The sequence below is a fragment of the Camelus bactrianus genome, chromosome 2 (assembly GCF_048773025.1).
Source record: "Camelus bactrianus isolate YW-2024 breed Bactrian camel chromosome 2, ASM4877302v1, whole genome shotgun sequence".
NCBI lineage: Eukaryota > Metazoa > Chordata > Mammalia > Artiodactyla > Camelidae > Camelus > Camelus bactrianus.
The window spans coordinates 122,449,320-122,465,576 of NC_133540.1; the positions used below are offsets into that span (position 1 = coordinate 122,449,320).

Genomic DNA, 16,257 nt, shown 5'->3' on the forward strand with positions numbered 1-16,257 from the left:
AAGTCCAAGATCAGGATGCAGCATGGTTGGTTTCCGGTGACAGCTCTATTTCTGACTTGCAGATGATCCCTTTCTCACTGCGTCTTCACATGCCAGAGAGAAAGGGAAAGTCAGCTTTCTACTGTCTCTTCTATTCACAGACTAGGGGTCCCACCCTTATGACTTCCTCTAAACCTAACTACCTTCAACGTTCCATCTCCAAATCTGTCACCTTGCAGGTTAGGGTTTCAATATATGAATTTGGGGGGAGGGACGCAATTCAGTCCACAGTAAATGGAGGCAGACTGAATGGAGCTATGAAAATCGTAAGTTTTAGGAAAGGTCGAAGAAAGAAAAGGACGGTACAAAATGGAGATAGAGCAAGGTTGGTGGAAAACACACCTTAACTTCACTCTTAGTTGAGAAAACTTACTGGTAAATCTAAGTGTTGGCATTGCTACTGAGTGGCTGGTTTCTAGCTGAACCATGGCTTTTGTCAGTTGCCTAATGGGGGTGGACCTTCAGAGTCTAAGCTAAAAGCTCTTGGTTAACATTCTCATTCTCATCAACAATCAAAAACATAGATACCTCCTGGGAAAACAACATTTGTCTGGTACCTGCAGACTTACACATGTGACACTAAATGTTTTGGGAGACAGGTTACAGGTACAGAATTGGATCTTATCTCGTTTTCTATATATGCAACATAACACACACACACAATGCATAGGATCCACTCTATGATCAGTAACGTGTAACACTGATAACAGCGATCATAATTATTGTGACGAAGCGTTTACAAACCGTCTAAACCTATCTTTCAGTCGTAGGTCTGTGTAAGTTGCTGGACAAGGAAGAACATTTTTCTGAGTTTAATTTGTAACTCAGATGTCATCTAGCAATGTAAGTACTTTGTTTCAGGAATGAGGGCAAGGTTTCACGTTTCTCCCTAATTATAGAGTTGTTACAGGTTCAAGAAGGAAATGTATGTGTATGTACTTAGACACTATACGTATCTAAAGGATCTCTGTGATCTGTATTTTTAGTTAGTAATACAAAACCATGGGATGACATATTTTTAAGAATTGGAAAGAATACACAACGAGCTATTGGTCAGGATAAAACCAGCATCACAAAAGTTGCCAAAGTCAGTCCTGAACGAGGTAAACGCAGCAGCAATGGGACTCCCTAGTCCTTTCCAGCTTTTCTTCTGAATTTAGACCCACATTGCCACACCCTCTGTAGCAGAAGCTGTGAGTTCTCTGCCATTGTCCCTGGATGGGTTCCTTTACTGTTTTTGTCTAGGCCAGCCCTCATTACGCTTTCACTCCCCAAAGCTGACAGCCTCATTTGCAACATTCTCAGAAGGCCAGAACGCATCCTGCCTGTGCACACGGCAAACAGGAAGTGCCTGGGAACTGGCGTTCCCCCACCCCTTTAGCCAGCGACTGATGCACGGCTGCAGCTCCCCAGTCCCTGCTCCGAGCAAGTCTTGGTTTGATTGCGACTGAGCCAATGTGATGCTCTGCTAAACTGCTTAACACCTCATCTGCCCTGTTCCCAGCTCCTCCTCTCCTCTTAGAAACTCTTCCTACAAATAACTTCCTGTAAATCCTTGCGTCAGAGGAGCTGCCGAGGAACCCAGTCTAACACGCCCCCTCGCCCTTCATACCTCAACCTGTAACCTATGAACTGGTCCTGGAGTCTGGCCATTCTTCACGATAGCAAATGGTGAGACTTTGAAACAGTGACTCAGCACCGAATGGCCACCTGTTCAGCAGCTCTCTGCTTTGACTGACTTTATCCTCAACCTCAGACAACGCTGTGTTGTTTCCTTTTTTGTCTTTGTCCAGAGAGTAGCCATCTTTGCTCCTCTCTAGGGCTAAATCAGATCTTTATGCTAATGATATTCTAGCCTGGATCTCATTCACCTTGGTGTCTACTGGTCAAGTCTATTTTAAAAATCTAGCTTGCACATACTTACAGGGAATTTTATAATAACATTATATAACAGCTATAATGTATGATAAGCAATACTTTAAAAATGTCTGCACACATTTATGAATAACAAAGATTTTACTGTGTTCCAGAAAGAATTTTTAAGATAGGCAATAAAACACCCTTGGAAGATACAAGAAGAAAACAACAATGGTTAACCTTCTTATGATGCTAACCGTGTGTTGCACTGAGCACATTTCTTTTTGCTCACCACAACCCTCAGAGGTATGTCCTACTACAGTCCCTATTTTCCAGGCCAGGAAACTGAGGAATAGTAAGTTGCTCAAGGTCATGTGGCTAGCAAACACACAGGGCTCAAATTCAACACAGGATGAACACAGAAAAGGATCTTCTTAGATTTATTATTTTCAATGTTTGTTCAAGATATAATTACTATTTGCACTGCCCTTAAATTCTCACTTAAGATTTACCCCAACAGGCAGACCCATTAATACGATTAGGCTCTGAGAAATTAGACGTGCAAGGAGTCTGGAGCATAGAAATAAGATGACCAAGGCATTCATGTTATAAACAACACCATCCAAAACACCAAGAACAGTAGTAAAGCTACTTGTTAAGTAATTACTACGATCTAGGCACTATGTGACAACAGTACCTGGGTTATTCCATGTAAAACTTTGAAAACATTCTGTGAAGTAAAACTTTTATTTTCCCCTATCCAGCCGATGAGAAAACTGAGGCCCTGGGAATTTAAGATTTGTCTCAAGCTAAATAAATAAAGTAAAATATGTAATCTGACATGTCATCCAATAAGGAGTTGGGCAGTAATACTGGTAAATAAATGGCCTTCATATCTTGACAGGGTCCTATTTGGTCAATGTTGAGTGGTTACTGATTTTGTTTTATGATTTATGATTGCCCGCTAAGTCTCAGGGGGCAGCCACTAGATGGAAGCCAGGCAGTGCGGTTAGAGGCCAGAATCGATGCTCAGGTTAGAATGTGCCCTCGAGCTCTGTGAATCGGTGCCAGAGAAGAACAGTAAGTCAGGAAGTTCCACAGTATGTGCCTTTTATCACAGTTTTCTGGACCATCACTTCATAACTTTCCCAAAATATCCTACTGTAATTCTTACGTACACACATGAAACGACGACAATTATTTTCTCTAGATACAAAGATTTGGGGTTTTTTTCCCTTTCCTAGAAAGTTACTCAAAAATGTCTTTCTTCTTGAGATTCAGATTCATCAGAACAGCGTGAGGAGCCAACATTTCCATCAAGGGAGTCATCTAACACAAGGAGCCCAGCTAAGCAAAAAGTCAGCGAGTTCACACAGTTAACTTGGGCCATTTGGTGACTTTTCCAAATCTTGTTTAACACTGTCTCACCTTCAAGCTAAAAACAAAAACAAAAAAACACTTAACTTGAAATGTTGGGCATAATTTTGGCTGATTAAAAATGAGATATTGTCTTTAGGTTACAACTTCCAACAGTAGTTCACAAACGTAATTTTAAAATGATCTGGTTTTATTTATTTATTTATTTATTTATTTATTTATTTATTTATTTATTTATGGGTCCCTATTTGCTATTTCATCCTAGGGGCAAGAGGACAAAAGTTATTTCAGAAGCTCTCGTCACTTTCCCAACCACATGCAAGCCTAAATATTTAAGCAACTTAGCTCAGTTATACCTCTGTAACTATCTATGTATGTACAGAGTGTATCATATCTCATCATTATTTAATACAGCTTATCCTTCGTATTTGACGTCAGAAGGCCTCTCTGGGCCAGCACCTGGCAGTGCACCCAGCCACGCACGGCAAATGGCTTTGGAGTCAGAGGAGCCTCCACTGGAATGGTAGGTCTGCCACCCACCCTCTCCTAGTGTTTGACTTTCCTTTTCCTCCCTCCTTCTCCCTCCCCCTCTCCCTCCCTTTCTCCTTCCTTCCTTCATTTTTTTTTTCTAACTTTCTTATCCCCTACATCTTCGTTTCCAGCTCTGTAGTCTCTAATCCTTAGTTCATAGAGTTCTACAAGGATGAAATTAGGCAATGCTTGTAAAACACCCAACACCCAGTATGTGCTCAATAAATGATGGATACTATTTTTAGACAAAGCTGAAGGACCAGGAGGGCAAACATAGTGCCTGATGTAGGAACTGGCATACAAAGGGCTCCACCAATGTTTGTTAATGAATTAATGAAAGACTAGTCATTTGGAGAGGGAAATACAGGAGAGCTTCCATCAGCACAGTGTGGGTCCCAAAGGCCCCCCAGAGCTGCAAATCCACCTTAACCCTATGTAGCCAAGTGAGAATTCAGGCCAGTTATCCACCCATAGTCATTGCAGCACATGGGCAGAGACCCTAACCAAAGCCTGCTGCTAAACCTGCATGATCAGGAGTGGGAAAAGTGGGGTACTGTCTTGCATAATTACTTTTAGGGTGATGGTGCTATGTATTATGAGTCAGGAGAAGAAGGATGAGCAGGAATGATTTGGATACTACAGGCCATGGTTTTTGTTTATTGTTGGAATATCTGTTCAAAATGCCTGGGCTAGCTCTATTTCGTTCAAAGGGTCCACATGGAACTTTAACCGAACCCCTACGAGCCAGGTTTATGTGTTATATTGAGTTACTTTAAAGCTGTGGTGCTTCCTAGGACTAAAATTTTAAAAAAGCAGAGACACAGGCCAGAGGAAATCTCTGAAAGCTTGCACTTATTCTAAGATGTAGAAAACTCTGTGAGGTCACAAAACATGCCATAATCAATCTCCTGTTTTTTATCACAACTTCAATACAGGCAGTATAGCAATGCAGCTGTGTGTTTATATTTGTGACATACATATGCATTGTACACACACACATATATAAATGTATACATTTATATTTATACACACATGCACATACACACACACAAATCTTGTTTAATCCTTACTTTTACATCAACCTTACCAGGTAGGTGCTACCTTTCCCATTTTGAAGATGGGAACACTGAGACTCAGACAGGTTATGTCAACTGCTTTTGGTTATACAGGCAACAAGGAGAAGAGCTGGGATTTGTGACCAGTCATGTATGGATCTGGAATCCCTATCCCACAGCCCTTTCTCATAGGAACAACTGGGGCCACATACTCCCTGAAGCCCATGGGAATGTTCAGTTTCTTTGAGTGACCTGGCAAAATTCATCCAGCAAGTAATGATTAACAACAGTAGGAAGTAATAATATAAGTGAATAATTACAAATAGTGAGTTAATAACTACCTGGGCAGGTACTGAAACCACTGACATTTATGAGACCTCAGTCCTCTTGCTCTGACCACTGTGTCCTGTTTTCTCAAAGTCACAGAGGAGTTATCAGCTCACAGCTTGAAATGTTGTTATGGATTACCCAGACAACCTAATAATCATTAAAATATCGTTGCTAGAGAAAAACGTGTTCCCAATTTTAAATAGAAAGCTTGCACATAAATCTTTAAGCCTTAAAATGTGGGAATTGCTTTTAAGTTACTAGCAAAGTTTGACTGGATATTACTATAGGAACTGAGAGCACAGAAAACCAAATGTAACGTCTTGTAACTTTCAGAGAGATTTACACATTTGTAGGTTGAGAAGCCGCCTTGCGTCTAGGTAATCCGTATACACACAGGTAGGACAAAGCTGAATCAACCAGAAGGGAGAGAAGCCTGGCCGTCTAGGATAAAAGTGTGACCTTTAGTGAGCCTCATGCTCTGCTCTAGGCACAGCTGCAGCGTATGTGATCACGTGTGCGAGAATGTGACGAGTTAACAGAAATTCTTGTGAAGGTTTCAGAATTTATGAGGAGCAAGAGGTTAAATATGTGAACGTGTTTGTATTCACAGTCTTTAAAATTTAAATTTAAAGCGACAAAAATCATTAGATACGAAAAGTTACGCATACACAGTCGGAGTTCTTGTGACATTTACTGGTGTTCAACAGTTGACTTATTTTCTCCTTATTGTGGGAGGATTTGTTTTCTAAGGCAACACTGCAAGTGTTACTATATCTCACTATTTACAAATGTTTGGAAATTCAAAGTGTTTCATAACACCTCCTTTCCAAGATGGAGCAACACTGAGTCACAATGGCGCCATCTACTGGGAAGCGACTGAACTATGAAAATAGAGAGTGTCCGTGTACGCATTTATTGGAAAAGGCAAGTAATATACTCTCATATTCTTTTCATGAGGAAATGCCATTGATCGGTGACTTTTAAATTTTTTGGGGGGCGCTTAATGGGTATAGTTAGTGTCCTGGGAAGCCGAAGATTCCCACCCCCTTAGACTTGTTTTCTCCCTTTTAATTGGATGTCATTCCTGCAGGTGTGTGTATGTGTGAGTTATTTGCCTTTTACTTGAGCCAGAAACAAGAGAAAGTGACTTTTAAAATTAACATTTAATTATTAATATTTAATCACTTAAATGAATAATTAAAACCAAATTTCAATATGCGACAAGTTAGAGGAGTGATTCTTAAGACTAATAGGCAGTTACTTCTCCCAGGAATTTCACCAGCATTTAAAGTCTTTGATGTCTTAGTTTGTGTAAAACATAATATCAGGTTTGAGTCAGTGAAATCATCCTGAAGCTTTCACTACTGTTTGTCAAAGGATCATCTGACATCTTGTATCAAAGGGAAACTAAATATTCAATATACCCCATGGTAGATGTAATTGTTACCCTCAAACTATAACTAGACTTTTGGAATGAGAATGACAGCAATAGGTTACATTACCAAATTTTCAGAAACACAGAACAAAGAAAAATATTTTCTTATATGGATATACCTGTAAGATGGCAGATAATAAATCTTACCTAACCATGTGTGTTTTACCTACTTTGAAAATTAACTACAATACATTCTGATTCCTTGTCTCAGTTTCCAGCGTCACCTGGGACTTCTCTGGACCACTTTATCTACCATGTGTGACTTCAGAGAATTAAAACTAATTTGACAGTCCAAGGGATAAAATATGCTCCCGAGTCAAATAAAAGATGTTTAAATTGTTATTTACTTGGTTTTATATGTATAAATTCTTCCATTCGTATAAAATTCAATAGATATTTATTGTCAAACGCTACTACGTGCAGAATAATGAGTAAGACAGAAAATGTCATACATTCCAGTGAGGAAGAGACTCAACAGACACTTAAGATCATTTCATACAGAGAAAAGTGCTGGAAACTTGACAAGATAGAGGTTAAAGAGTTACTGTGTCTAGGATTAGAGATGGAAGGAAGGTATGTTAAAGAAAGGAAGGCATGTTTTTAGGTCAAGTGGGGTTCAAGGCCGTAGAAGTGGTGATTTTTGTGCAGGCCAAAAGGATGAGAAGGCTCTGCCAATGTCTGGAGCAGGAAGAGTCAGGATAGACGGAAACGCACATGCAAAGTCTTTAAGTGGGAGCGCGCTGGGCAGGAGAGAAGACAGCTCTTGTGTTACTGACAGAGGATGAGAGTGATAGGAAGTAAGTTAGCAGAGGAAGCAGGAGTCTGATCTCTAAAGCCAGAGGACAAAGATGAAAATTTACTCACAAACAGGAACATAGTGAGCAAATGTGAAGGAAATTAGGATGAGGCACCAAGCAATGAGACAGGTTCTCATGTATGTCATCTTTTTTCACCTCCACATTCACCGTATATGGTGGATCTTAGTATCCCGATTCCAAAGACAAGGTAATGAAGGACAAGGTGAAGTAATTTGCTCAATGCCTCACCGGTGAGTAAAAAGGAAAGCCCAGATTTGAACCCAAGGCTCCATTTTGTTTCCCCTTGCTCGGGGAGTCATAGTCAAACTTGTCACACTTAAGTGAAGAAAAGATTCTATAAAAGTTTAATGACTGCCAGAAGGAATTTCCCATGGCTGCAAGAACACAGAAGGCAGGTTAGATACATCTAATACCAGACTTAACCCTAACAGAACAAGAAAATTTTTCCAAATAAGTCTTAGGTGAATTGAATGAAGAACTGAATGGAAGACTTATTGAGCAGAAATCATATTTTTCTAATTGTTATCAGAACAATTTTGTTCATTCTGAAATTTCTTAATTGCTTTAAAGCTTGTGTTGAATTTGATTAATGAGATTTATAGTCTTTAAAACACATGCAAGAAAAGGCATTATTAAAACAGGTAATACTTTAATATTAATTTTAACTTTAAAAGTTAAATGGGGTGAGGTGACATGATTTTTTTCTTCATTTCTAAATTTTTTTAAGGGGAAAAGTCACTTCATTTTTTAAAAATTGAAGTATATAGTCAGTTACAATTGTCAGTTTCTGGTGTATAGCACAATGTTCCAGTCATGAATCTACATAAATATATTTGTTTTCATATTCTTTGTCATTAAAGATTATTACAAGATATTGAATATAATTCCCTGTGCTATACAGAGGAAATTTGGTTCTTTAAATCTATTTTTATGTATAGTGGCTAACATTTACAAATCTCAAAACTCCCCCCAAAATATGAAACACTTCACAAATTTGTGAGTCATCTTTGTGCAGGGGCCATGCTAATCTTCTCTGTATCTGTAATCGTTCCAGTTTTAGTATATGTGCTGCTGAAGCGAGCACTATTTGTAAACATTTTTGAAAAATCATTTTCCTCAGTATTTCAGAACTGTTAAAAAAAGAAGTTATTATACACTGACCTGTGGCTCCCCCAATTCATATGTTGAAGCTGTAACTCCCAATGTGATGATAGTTGGTTATATGGCCTTGAAGGAGGTAATTAAAGTTAAAGGAAGTCATAAGGGTGAGACCCTAATCCTATAGGACTGGTTTCTTGTAAGAAGTGGAAGAAATACGAGATTTCTCTCTTTCTCTCTCCCCTCCACACCCGCCAGGTGCACAGAGGAAAGGCCATATGATGATACAGAGAGAAGGTGGCTGTGTGCAAGGCAAGGAGAGAGACCTTACCAGAAACCAACCCTGCTGACATCTTGACCTTGGACTTCTAGAAAATAAGTGCGCTATTTAAGTCGCCCAGTGTATGGTTTTCTGTTTTGGTGGTCTTGGCAGAGGAATGACAATAATACATTCAAGACTAACATTTTTAACACATAACGATCATATTCCTTTCTTTTTCTAATGATTTAGGAACATAAAGGGAGAGCTTAAGGAACACGTGCCTAAACAACAGGTCCAGGATAGAACATAAAATTGACTAATTTAATACTATGTCTCTGTAGTCGAGGATAAGAATTGAATAAATAAGACCCTTGCTGACAAAGTGTTCATAATCTACCCTTCTTGAATATAAGTGCATCCAGCATTGATATATACAAATACAACAAAAAAATCACATTGAGTAAAGTGGTTAATCCCTTTGAGCTTTAGTTTCCTCATCTGTAAAATGGGAATAAAGAATTGCTCTACACATGAACTACAAAGGTTCAAACTTTCATGCTTTGTGGGAAGAGTGCATTGACCCTGCTCTCCCCCAAGAGACAGTGATAGTTGTAAATGTAGTAAAGTAAGTTAGGACTTTCAGATAAATAGGCTTATTTATAAATTGCTTTAAAAGTTTTATCCTACTCATAAAGCTTCTGTAATTATACCTATGTAAATGATTAAATGTGGTAATATTTGTAAAGACTAAAACTTAGTAAGTGATCAAAAAATGATACCTAATACTATAACAGCTGAAACACTCCTAGGATTAAACACTTCTTCCAACCAGTTGCATTTCCCAGCACCCTAAATATTTACACTTTTCATGAACTCAAATTAGATATTTCTCCCACACTGTATACTTACAGATAGATATTCCTTCCCTGAAAGTATCTGAACTTCATTACATCTACCCTCGATCAGTTCTGTATGTCATAATCAACCAAAATGTGATACAAAAATAGAGCTACATCTAGTTTGGGTCATCAATAGGAACTTCTTTAGATGCCACAAGTACACTGGGTGTTCAAATACAAAAAAAATTTACTCAGAATTAGTCTCTGAGACCCATGTGACCTTTAATGCATCAAAACCTACATTAAGGGAGTACAGTAGGTAGAGGAGAGAAAGAAAGGGGCAGAGAGAATATTTAAAGAAATAGTGACTGATAACTTCCAATATTTGGGGAAAAAAAAAACCCAAAACACATCCGAGAAGCTCAATGAAGTCCGATAAAGATAAAATCAAAGAGGTTCACACTTAAATACATCCTAGCCAATCTTTGAAAGAAAAAGGTTAAGAGAAAATCATGAAGGCAGCAAGAAAGGAAAGTGAGTCATCATATACAAGGGAACTGCAACAGGATTGATTGTTTGTCATCAAACCATGGGGGCTATACGGCAATGGGATGACATATCAAAATGCTGAGAAAAAGAAATGTCAGCCAAGATTATATTCAGCAAAACTAAACTTCAAAAATTGATGGAGTAGTTAAGACAGTCCCAGATTTATTTTGAAAAAGGAGCATTGTTGCTAACATATCTAGCCCTGCAAAAAATACTGTAAGGGGTTATTCAGATTGAAATAAACTAAGCAGGAACTCAAATCCACAGGAAGAAATAAAGAGCACTGTTAAAGTAATTACACAGGTAAACATCAAAGAGAGTCTAATGGTATCTTTTTTATAACTCTTCTTTAATTTAAAGACAATTACATGAAGCCAGAGTTAGAAGTTATCTTTTTGGGCCTACAGTGTGTACAGATGTAATTTATATGACAGTATTATCATAAAGGAGATGAAAAGGGGAAAAACTATACTAGAACAAAAGTTTTATATACTACTAAAATTAAGTTGGTATTTATCCAAATTAAGATGTTAATTGTAATCCACAGGGCCATAATTCATTCATTCCATGAATGAAAATGCAATCACAACATGGTAAACAAAACTCATCTGATGCAGCTACAGTACGTAGAAGGAAGGAAATAAATGAAAAACATCCTATGTTCATAAATTGGAAGACTTAATATTAAGATACTCTCCAAACTGATCTGCAGTTTCAAAACAATTGCTCTCAAAATACTAGTTGTTGATTTTGCAGAAATTGACAAGAAATGGACAAAATCCCGGCAGCCTGAAATACGCTGGCTCCAACAACCCTACATTTGCATTTTCTCATCTTTGTCCTTCCAGAAGTGGGTGCCTACCATGTGACAGATGCTCTGAAGTTAGACATAGTATAAAGGCCATGGTTTTTAGAGTAAGATCCATCTTGTTCATATTCAAGATCTACCACAAACTAGTATGTCAGTGACCTATAATTCATTATACCTTGTTGACGTTAAGTTTTTTGGTTCTATAAAATGGGTATAAGCCTATTTACTTCCTGGAAAGACCCTGAGAGGATGTAATGCACCAAGTTTCTAGAGAGTTGGGATAGAATGTTGGATGTGAGCAGGACCCAGGAGCCAGACTGTCTGGCTTTGAATTTCAGCTCCATCCCTTACAAGTTGTGAAGTTTTTGCCACGTCACTTAACTTCTCCAATGCTGTGTCCTCATCTGCAAACTGAAGACAAGCTGACTGATCTCATAAATGGGTTACCGTGATTAAATGAAGCAATACGCTAGGTGCATAGGAAGTGCTGCCTACTAATATCATTAATTAGGAAATTATACACAAACACGTATGGGCACCAGTGCATGTGAAAGATGGGAATGGAAGAGCGTCAACACATTTTATCTGATTTTCTCATGGAACACAGACCAAATTTAAGACGCCGCAGGAGCTCTAAGTTTAATACTGGACTGTATTCTTTCTTCCTCCATTAGGTATTGTGTAGGACAAAAAACTTATAAAAGAAAATGGTCACTTCGAGCGATGTCATGAGCTGCAGCGATACAAGCTCTGTTTCTTCCTGATCTTTCCACGTTCCACCAAGCGGGCTAAGTCCCCTGGGCTTCCTAGACTGAGGCTCACTCACCATCGACCCAACGAGTAGAAATGAAGTTTCACAGTCAGAAGCTGGGTTTCCACACTGAATGAAAGAGGAATGGCTTTTCCCCTAAAGGAATTTATAATCTGGTAGGACTAGAAAGATGGTAAAAGTCAAGTGCAATGTCATAAACCAAAGGGAGGTTGGTTGAGCACAGAGAAGGGTCAGTAAACTGAAGCTTTATCCTGTAGGGGAAAAGGGAGTGGAGGGCAGCTTTGGGGCAAAGCAATGCTTAAGTTCCGATCTGAGCATAGAGAAAGTCATACAAAACTGAGGCTCGAAAATGGTTTTCGTCATGAGCTTGGAGTTGGGGATTACATTCTCCTGGTGGATTTACTCTAGTTTTGTACATTTCTTTTTTATTACATTATAGTGTAGTAACTTGTTTCGATCCAACTTATTTCTCCTTTTTTGGCTGTGAGTCCCTTGAACTAGGTGTCATGTCATTTGGACATCATGTCCCAAGCTAATCACTGAGACTAAAAAGCTGTTTAAGAAGCCTCTGTTGAACAAATGAGCTTAAAGAAAATGAGTAACATCACATACTATTTTGATGCAGGTGGAGATAAGGAAAAATCTTGCTGATCACCACTGTTCTCAGATTTCCTCTGCTTTTCTTTATCTGCAGCCCCATCTCAGCATCTGCCTGAAAAGACTTGTCTGTCATACGCACTGCCAATCAAAGTGCTTTGCTTTGTTTTTGCTTCTGATCCTAGAACAGGCTTTTCACAGTGTAGGAGATAGAATCTCTGGTGTTTGGCTCCCCTCCACTATGCTAATTTTTCCTTGGAAATGTAGGAGCTTGAACTTGGCAAGGACATTTTTAGTTTTCCCCAGCTACATCCACATCCAGAACTCAATCAAAAGCTTGAGAACACGGAGCACCTTATATTGTGCTGAAATCACTGCCCATTGAGCTTCCTCAAATAAGGTGGACAAGCAGAGATTCTGCATTACATCAATCACTTGGTCTTCTGAAGATAATTTCATGCTCTGGCCAGCTGAGGGTCCTGATGTTTTGCTGACTTGTTTGGGACTAAACCGTTGAGATTCTGAAGTTCTCCACTACTGCCTGCCAAGTCGGAATGCTGAATTAGAATAGTTGAGAAGATGGCAGGACCAGTGAAAGGATAGACATTATTTAGTTAAAACTGGAAAGAAATAATAATTGGCAGATATTTCTAGAATATTTTTAGTCCAGTTTTGTCCTTCACAACTTGAAATAAGTATTTTGACCCAGATTACACTGACTGGTGATTCTGGTAACATATCTAGGTATGTCTGTCCATTGATTTTCTTCCATACCAATCCCTTCTTTTGTTTTTCCTAAAGACAAAACTCTAACCTAGAATAGATATTGAGGGGGAAGAGTAGGCACTAGGAGTTAAAATTTAGTATCTGGAAGATAGTCTGACAGTGTGTGCTTTTATAAACCTCTCTCATCACGAAAGAAGCTGCTAGCATTCACGTAATACACTGGATCCTTTTGAAATCCTGGGGCAGGAATCCTGTAGGTTTAGAGGCATCGGCATCCTGGGAATAGAAGCAGTGCACATCTGAACCAGATTTAGACCACACAAAAGCCTGACTAAAAGTAATGAGACTCGGCCGATTCGAGAGGAGTGGAGACGTTACTAGTGTAATTATCAAAGCAGCCTTTTCTATAGTAAGTTGCTTCCGGGTTCGGTGTTGAATTTTGTTAGTGCTATAACATACAATTAAAAGTGCATGAGTCATAAGAAAACAGCTCGATGAAGTTTAACAAAATAAATACACTCATGTAAGAACAGTAAGAAAACAAAACATTAACAGTAACCCCCTCCCCCATGACTCTTCTCGGTCATTTATTTCCCTAAAGGGAAACGCAGTGTTGATTCTTTTTACAGCAGGTTAGTTTTGTCTATTTTTAGACTTTACATAAATCAGATTTTTAGAAAAGAAGTCATGCAGTCTATACCTTTTGCACCTGGCATTTTCGGCTCAACATTATGTTTGTAAGCGTCCACGTTGTTGTAAGTAGTCATGGCTTATTTTCATTGCATGCTGTGTTCATATCCATGTCATGAATATTCTCCAATTTATTTTTTGTGTTCCACTGTTGATGAAGATTTAGGTTGTTTCCATTGGAGGTTTTAAAAATACTGCTCTTATGGACATTTTGGAACACATTTTAAAAAATACAAATCTATATATTTATCTGTTGAGTATATACCTAGAAGTGGAAATTTTGGACCATAAGGAATGAATACATTTAGTTTTAGTGGCCATAACAAAACGGTTTTCCAAACTGGTTGTGTCCATTTATGTCCCAAATGGCAATTTTTGAGAGTTTCAGTAGTTCTACAGTCCTTGCCAACACTTGGTGTTAAGTTTTTTGGTTTGTTTTTAATGGCCATGTTATTGGATGGGTAATGGCATCTTTCTGTGGCTTTGATTATCATTGTCCTGATGAACAATGATGTTGAATTTCTTTTTTTCAGAAAAAAGAATATGACACTTTTATTAGTGATGTTGAACATTTTTAATGTGTTTATTGGCCATTTGTATATTCTCATTTTGAAGTGCCTAAGACTTTTGTCCCACACCCCCTCACTTTGTTTTATTGGGTTATCGACTCTTTCTTATTGATTTATAGAAGCTTTAAAAAATATACAGTTTGTAAATGGCTCCTTCAGTAGTTACACACATTACAAATACTTCTCTCATTTTATTTATGAAATAGTATCTCTGATGAAGATAATATTTTAAATTTTAAAAGAGGTCAAATTCTCATTCTTTTCATTTAAGGTTTCTACTCTAACTGTCTCATTTTTTAAAAATGTGCCTAACCAAAGATTTTGTAAATATTCTATGACATTTTCAAGAAGTATTACTGTTTGGCATTTCATAGTTGAGTCTTCAATCTACATGAAATTAATTTTTGTGTCTATCTGAGATAAGGGGTAAGATACAGTTGTTCTCATTTGTAAATCCAACTAACCTAGGACTATTTATTGAAAAGACTGTCACTTCCTTGTGGCAAGGGAAGAAAGACTACACTACCACACAAAAGCTGAGTCAGTCCTAAAGTGACACACATCACATGCTATTGACTAGACCTAGTCACATGGCCCAGCTAACAGCAAGAGCATCAAGAGGAGCAAATGACATATTTGTGAATATTACTGCTGCTGTAATATTTGCCAAGATGATAACCACTCGTCTGTCATATGAAAATATACTTTCTGGATCATTTTACTATTCATGCATTGGAGAGAGTAAATAATAACATATTCCTTTATAAGAAAGAACCCAAGTGGAGACTGATTTTTAAGAATTAGCTAAAGGTAGGAATAACGTGACAGTTCGTTGGTTTCCAAATATCCGATCCTACAGAAGTTTGATTGTGGCCACCAGGTACTACTTATATATCGATACTATCTTCCACTTGGGTTGAATATAGTAACAGTAGTCTCAATGCTTTCTTGTTGATAACCACAGATTAATTAAAAAAAGAAGTGAAGGAAGGCCAAACAGACAGACAAGCACAAAGAAAATTATATGGCAGGCACATTGCTTTGCATTTCCACACATCTTACCATTTAAGTAACAATCATGCGGGAAAATAACAAAAAACCTTCAATGCTACCAAAACATTGTGATTGCTAAATAAAAGTACATATATCATTAGCAATGATGTATCTGTCTTGCTCATATTCCTTAGTATAATACAAAATAACCCAACTCCCATAATGAAAATTTTATATTTTCACCTTTTTCATAGACTTCAGAACTTTCTGAGAGTTCTAGAAAAATGATTAAGACAATTCCCTCACTCCGACAGTTTCACATAAATCTCTCTCAAAGAGAAGCAGAACACTCTAAGCCCTGGAAGGAAATTTTCTTACTTTCTTAAACTCCTAAAACATAGACTATTACTTTATTACAAAGTACTTGATTTTATACGTAGTAGGTGGTATATTTATGTACTATGTATTGCTGTATATGCTATTATATATCATCCATATATGAATAGTACATGTATAGATGTATGTAATTCTAGTTATCATGTGTTACAACTGTCTACGCAAGTAAATTGATTATACCTCTGTGGGGAGTAGGGACCATGCTTTAGTTTTTTTGTTTGTTTTGTTCAGAATACTCATTGCATCTGGTGCAGAACATAAGGAACTCAGTCCATGAAGTATCTCCCTCTGCTCCAACCCCCTGAACCCCTCCGCACCCCGCCTGTCCATTTCAGACATCAGGGAACTATATACAAACGAGCTCTTCTTTATAAAGGTTGTAAGGCACATTTTTGAAAAATCCTTACAAGGTTTTCATAGTATTTTATTAACATGAATTCTTTAAATTCTTTTTCTAGTCATCCAGACTCCAAGAATGCTGCAAACAACGCTCAGATTTTTTAGAAAAAAACA

At 37.9% G+C, this 16,257-nt stretch overlaps 1 protein-coding gene and 1 pseudogene across 2 annotated transcripts in view; both read right to left on the minus strand.

Annotated features, from left to right (window-relative positions):
- The window catches only part of SLIT2 (slit guidance ligand 2), a 347,888-nt gene that overhangs the window by 182,560 nt on the left and 149,071 nt on the right, over positions 1 to 16,257 (minus strand). The window lies entirely within an intron of this gene.
- LOC123619171 (U6 spliceosomal RNA) lies at positions 8,413 to 8,526 on the minus strand (annotated as a pseudogene).